Source organism: Ipomoea triloba, chromosome 1, assembly GCF_003576645.1.
Source record: "Ipomoea triloba cultivar NCNSP0323 chromosome 1, ASM357664v1".
NCBI classification, from domain to species: Eukaryota; Viridiplantae; Streptophyta; class Magnoliopsida; order Solanales; family Convolvulaceae; genus Ipomoea; species Ipomoea triloba.
This window is the reverse complement of record NC_044916.1, coordinates 20269759-20277043: the sequence shown is the minus strand read 5'-3', so window position 1 is coordinate 20277043 and position 7285 is coordinate 20269759.

The window sequence follows — 7285 nt, the reverse complement described above, 5'->3', positions numbered from 1 at the left end:
TACATTTCCCAATTTCAACATATGCATAACACATAACATATATTTATTCTTTACAAACACATACTACCACTTCCTCATACTATTTATAAGTTCACCCATGTGTAACACAATCTTCATAGCACATATACCTAACTACATAGTATTACTTTTCTTACTAACAACATATATAATTATGGTTTATACATACCATATACTATACCCAAAAGGTGACATTTTATTAATACATACATACCCATATAGGTACATATATATTCGATTTTCATGTACATATACATAATACACCTATATAAATTATACATATATATATACTATACTACACGTATATAATATATATATATATATATATATATATGCCTAATTCAAGTACATGCCTAATTCACATATAATATCTATATATTTATATATACTATACCACACGTACATACACATAATAGGTACATACTACATAATAGTATCTATATATATACTATACTACATTTACCCATAAATGTGTACATAATATTTATAATTATATATATACTTTGCACTACACGTACTTACATACTACATGTATTTACATAATACTTATAATTATATATATATACTACACGTATGTACATATTATATAAATCTAGGTACATAATAGTTATAATATATATATATACATCACACGTACATGCATTCTATATATATATATATGAACACAATGCATATTAATATGTATATATATCTTGTACCATACGTACATATACTCAAATGTGTACACAATTTATATATATATACATTCATCATGTACCCAAAAATTCCACCTAGAGCCCATTATATTTCAACCAACTATCAATTATCTAGTTTCAAACAACCTCAACCAATTAAAGGGATTCCTTACCTCAACCGGGTTTCAAATTTTGTAGGAGATCTTTGTGGATGATTTTCCCCCAATTCACCTTAAAACCCTAAAATTCCATCAACCACATAACACATGATTTTAAGAAATCTTAACTTAGATTCATGTTCTAGGATGAAAAATAAAGCTATCTACCGAATAAAATTGGAGTTTTACCGAATAACTTGAGAGTTGTGAAGAAGTTGCTAGCTATGGAGTCTTGAAGCTTGATGAAGATGATGAAGATCCCACTCTCTCTCCCTCTCTCTTTTTTTTTCGGCCAACACAAGCAAAATGGGAAAAAAATTGGCTTAAATATCTACCCACTTGGTTGACTAGTCCACTCTTGGGGATAAGATCCAAAATAAAATGGAATAAAATAATCTAAAATATCTTAGCTTAGACTGATTGGGATTAAATCAGATAAATTCTTGGTAGAAACTAATTCAATTCAAATAATTCTCGAACCCAAAAATTTATTCCAGTCTAGAACTCAAAATTGGGCTAGGTTCAGTACACCGCGAAATTTCGCGATGTACGATCACAAATAAATTTTGGCTGCTATGGGCTAATCTAATTAAATAGGAAATTCAAGAATAATAGTATGATGCCTAAAAATCCATTTCCTAGGACAAACGGGTCCGAATACTAGTTCCTAAAATTTTTACGGTTCGTGACCAGTACATAGGTTCGCAGCTTAATAACAACTATACTCACTTATAAAAATTCTTTTGAAATATCTGAAGATCATAACTTAGGAATGTCAACGCCTTAGGATAATGTTAATAAAATACGGGGTATTACAATTGGTTGAAGGACTCCCAAATGTTATCTATGATAAGGATAAAGTTTGTGAAGCTTGTCAAAAAGGGAAACAAATCAAGTCTTCGTTCAAGACAAAGTCTTTTAACACCAACTCACGGCCTTTAAGTCTACTTCATATGGACTTATTTGGACCAGTTGATCCAGTTAGCCTAAGTGGAAGAAAATACACTCTCGTGGTAGTAGATGACTACACGAGATACACGTGGACATTCTTTCTAAGGAAGAAGAATGAAACTGAAAAGGTTTTACCAGATTTGCTCCGAAGACTTCAAACAGAAAAGGATCTCAACATTGTCAAAATTCGGTCTGATCAAGGAACCGAATTCGTAAACAAAGTCATTCAGGACTTCTATGGACAACATGGAATACTACATCAGCTTTCAGCGGCAAGGACCCCTCAACAGAACGGTGTTGCTGAAAGACGAAACAGAACCCTTAAGGAAGCAGCAAGATCCATGATCGCCTTCTCAGGATTGCCTAAACGTTTTTGGGCCGAAGCCATAAACACTGCCTGTTATACTCAAAACAGGTCTCTCATTCATAAAGTTCATGGAGCTACACCTTACGAACTCTGGAAGGGCAGAAAGCCTGTTGTAAGATATTTCCACATCTTTGGAAGTAAATGTTTCATTCATAACAATGGAAAGTTACACCTAAAGGCGTTTGATGAACGTGCTGATGAAGGAATATTCATAGGATACTCTGAAAAGAGCAAAGCCTTTTGAGTCCTAAACAAGCGAACTATGGTGATAGAAGAATCAATACATGTAGTTTTTGACAACATCTAAGGAAGACATGGTGATTTCCGTAAGATCACAAACTGCTGAGGAAACAAAGGATGGAGAAGTTGAAGAACCATCCGAAGGAACGGATTCAGAAGATGATGATTATCCTATCTTTCCTAATCATCTACTGAACACTTCACCTCAAACCAAAGTATTACTGAATGATGCTAATGAACCAAATCAACCAGAAGTACAACAAGATGAAAGCAATCACGATGAATCCACAATAGATGAAGGAGCACCTCCTACCACTTTTCAACCTGATCTAAAATGGTTGAGAAATCATCCTCAAGACCAAATCATCGGAGACATCCATGACAGTGTACGAACTCGTGCATCCATGATGGCTTGTTTTATATCTCAAATCGAACCGAAGACTGTAGACGAAGCATTAAATGACTCGGATTGGGTCATAGCCATGCAGGATGAACTAGATCAATTTGAGAGAAATAACGTATGGGAACTGGTTCCACGACCAACTCATCAAAACGTCATTAGAACCAAATGGGTATTCAGAAACAAGATGAATGAGCACGGAGTCATTGTTAGGAACAAGGCTCGGTTAGTAGCAAAAGGATATTGTCAGGAAGAAGGAATTAATTTTGATGAAACCTTCGCTCCTGTGGCCAGACTTGAAGCTATAAGAATCTTTCTGGCTTATGCTGCATGGAAAGACTTTAAAGTCTATCAAATGGATGTCAAAAGTGCCTTTCTAAATGGACTTTTGGAAGAAGAAGTGTACGTTGAACAACCTCCTGGATTTGTCTCAGAAATCGGGATGGATAAAGTCTACAAGCTCAAAAAGGCTTTGTATGGTTTAAAACAAGCACCAAGGGCTTGGTATGACACTCTGTCATGTTTTCTTATAAGTTGCGGATTCACGAAGGGAATAGTAGACAAAACTCTATTCAGAATAAAAAATGGAGACCACATCCTATTGGTACAAATTTATGTGGATGACATCATTTTTGGAAGTACCGATTCAGATCTATGTGAAAAATTCTCAAAACTCATGCAAGGAAAATTCGAGATGAGCATGATGGGAGAATTAAACACTTTTTAGGTCTCTAAGTCAGACAAGAACGTGATGGGATTTTCATAAATCAAGCAAAATACACCAAGGATCTCATCAAGAAGTTTGGAGTTGATGGGAAGTCATCGGTCAAAATTCCCATGAACACCTCGTTACGTATGGATATCGACAACGAAGGAAATGAGGTCGATCAAACGAAGTATAGAGGAATTATTGGTTCTCTACTATACCTAACTGCTAGTAGACCATATATATCATTTGCCGTGGGAGTATGTGCTCGGTTTCAAGCTAATCCTAAGGAAAGTTATCTAAGTGCTGCCAAGAAGATATTAAGATATCTGAAAGGGACTCAAAGTGTGGAACTTTGGTACCCGAAGAGTAACGTCTTCGATCTAGTTGGATATTCTGACGCGGACTTTGCCGATTGCAAAATTGATCGAAAGAGCACATCTGGGACATGCCAGTTCTTAGGGGGAAGGCTTGTCTCTTGGTTCAGCAAAAAGCAAAACTCTATTGCTACAAGCACTACTGAAGCCGAATACATAGCAGCAGGGAGCTGTTGTGCACAGATACTATGGATGATGCAACAACTAAAGGATTATGGTGTATCTGCTAAGGAAGTAAGCATTATGTGTGATAACACAAGTGCTATTGCTATAACTCAGAATCCAGTATTGCACTCAAGAACCAAGCATATTGATGTTAAGTATCATTTCATCCGAGACCATGTAGAGAAAAAGGATATCAAACTCGAATATGTGAATACCGAAGATCAGCTTGCGGATATTCTCACAAAACCTCTTGCCGAAGCAAGATTCTCTACGTTACGGCATGAGCTCGGGATGATAGAGATGAATTAATGTAGAGACAACCGAACCAATCCAAAACTGAAGGGACGTATCATTTATGACACATTGGAATTAATGCAGTCATAAGAATCAGCATTCACGGACTAACATTAAAGGATAAAACTTAAATGCTTTTGGACGGTTGCAATATTGAATGGTCACATCAGATGGAAACCAACCAATCAAAGAGTTCCAACCCCTCTATAAATAGATCACAACAAAGGAAGGGAGAGGTATCCTAACACCTCCTCTTTCGTGTTGTTTTCTATTTTGCAGGAATGGATAAAGGCAAAGGGAAGAAGGCCAGTTCCGAAGAGAAACCAACTAAGAAAAGGTTCTCATTCAGACTTCTGTTAAAAGAAGGAAACAACAAGCTCAATAAACTGAGAGAGGAAAAGGGTCAACCACTTCAAGGAGACACATCTACTCATCCTTTGGAGTTATCTGACTCGGAATCAGAGGACTATGTGCCTGAGCAACCAACAATGTCCGTGCCAGGATTTCATTCTGGAGGGTTAGCTCCACCAACCGAAGAGCCATTCTGGCCAGATCAGGATCTTGTGCCAAGGCAAACACCTCCTCATTCCATTAACAACACTGGAGATGATGCATGGAATGACATCCAAGGCTGGTACCAATAGAACCATGCCTAGAACCAGCCAGCAAACGAGAACTTTGATGAAGATTATCTCCGGTACCTTGAGGAGATGCTTGAGCCAGATGATGTCTCTGATCAGTCCTCGGTGCTAGAAAACCAACCTGGTTATGGACCGATGCCTCCATCTTGGAATCCGGATGTCGCCCCAAGCACTCAACCTGCTCCAAGCCCTCCTACCACGGAGAGCAGCCAAGGCCAAAGCCTTCTGTTCACTGCAAATAGCAGACATGCAAGGATCAAAGGCAAGGGCAAGGCAAGGAAGTAACTGCTATTCCTTGTAATAAAATCAGGGTTCGGATGGATGTTTGTGTAATGCTCTCTTGGTTGTTGAATGATGTTTTCTAATGAAATAATCAAACTTCTTGGCTGTGTGATCTGTTTCTCTTTATTCTGAATCATTCTAAAGGTACCGAAGACTAGCTATTTTTATCTAAGTCTGAAACATATATGTTCCAGTACCGAAGAGTACCTTCTTATCAGCAGTACCGAAGACTGTTAACTCACACAGCAAATGTCCTTTACCGAATATATGACAACTGAATGACTAGCTACCGAGTCATTATCAACTAAGTCCTTATGCATCACACTCTTACTGAGTCTAAGGCAACCAAAGGATTAAACTTCTATCTTGATGAACAAGTTTTGATCATATTTCCCGGGATAACCCACTTATGACCGTTTATTCTGAGAACGTGGGATCGTGGTGGAACACGTGTCAAAGCTCTATTTGCTGATGACATTGAGGCATGCGCTCCACCTGCGCTGAACTACTGAACCGTCAGACTTGAAAGGACGGTCCATCAACGACGAGATGGTAATGAGTATATTCTCTCTCCTCATTAAATGCTTCTTTCATTTTATGGGCAAGTGACCTTTTCAGCACAAGCCATGACTATGGTCCTATGCCATTTTTGCCCCCACAATAAAGGGCATTTAAGGTCTTTTGTCTTATATCCATAAACCTGCTCCAATTTTCTTTGGTAACCCGACCCACTTATCTTCACCATATATAACCTCTTTCACCACTCATATTCCACTTTTCACCTTCTCGAAAGCAAAACTTAATCCCTCCAAAACCTTAAACCACTCCAAACACCATCATTTGCTATCATGTCGTCATCCAGTTCAAGTTCATCTTCTGGGAGCTCTAACTCCTCCTACAATGAAGTTTCCGGCACCCACGGTCCTGTTCCCAAACCCTTACCTTCACCGGAAAAGCCCAAGCCCACTCAAGAAAAATCCTTCGTACCACCAAGAGTCATACCCCGACCATGTGAGGACCTTGAGGTTTTCAGATTCTTCCTCACCACTCTTAAGGGTCAAAAATCCAAAAACTGCATGGTTAAGGTTGGATCAATGCTAGATGTCAGCGGCTTTCTCGAAAGAGTTCTTGATAAAGAGTTTGGAGATCATGTGATTCAATGTCTCAAAGACGGTAATCTTTACAACTTTGTGACTTTTAAACACAAAACATGGTACCCTCTTGATGTGACGCAATTTTATATCAATGCTGAATTACATACTGTTAATGGAGTTGTTGAAATACGATCAGTAGTTCATGGAACTGCGGTTACCGTTACTCATGAGGGTGTGAGGTGTTAGGAACATCATGTAATAGGTTTTGATGATACCAACTGTTAAGTAAGAATCCCCAAGTCTCGATTCATAGGCAAAACAATGTAAGTTCGATAAGTAAACTAAGAGCGAAAATACAACCGGGTAATTTGAGCTCAACTCGGGAAATATTTAAGCTTAAGGTAAACTTGTTTGAACAACTTAGAAGTTTTCGTGTTGTAAGCAAACAGATAGATCAGAAGCAGGCACGAGACAACTCTGGAGGAATAAGGGTCTACGAGACATCAACTAAGTCTCGAGACACAAGCCAAGTTCGAGAGGTAAGGACCTCTCGATATACCTATCGAGTTCGAGACGTAAAGAATATTCGAGAGATAGACCTCTCGATACATGGGATTGAAACATCAAGTGGTCGAGACATCTTTTATGGTCTCGATAAACCGGCACTTCTCCAAGAGGCTGAATGTTAGTCAACATGTGCAGATAAAATACTCTAAGTTTGGAGAAGAAGAATATCATGGAGATAAAATATTGAAGAGGTGCTGAGCGGGAGGTTTCAAAATGGACGGAAGTGGATGACACGTCAGACCTCCACCACAAACGGTCAAGAAGTGCACCAATCCTGAAGTGGTCAGATTCCCCAAACAAGGAATGATGGGAACATAAAAAGAGTAACTTTATCCAAAAGAAGCAAGTGAA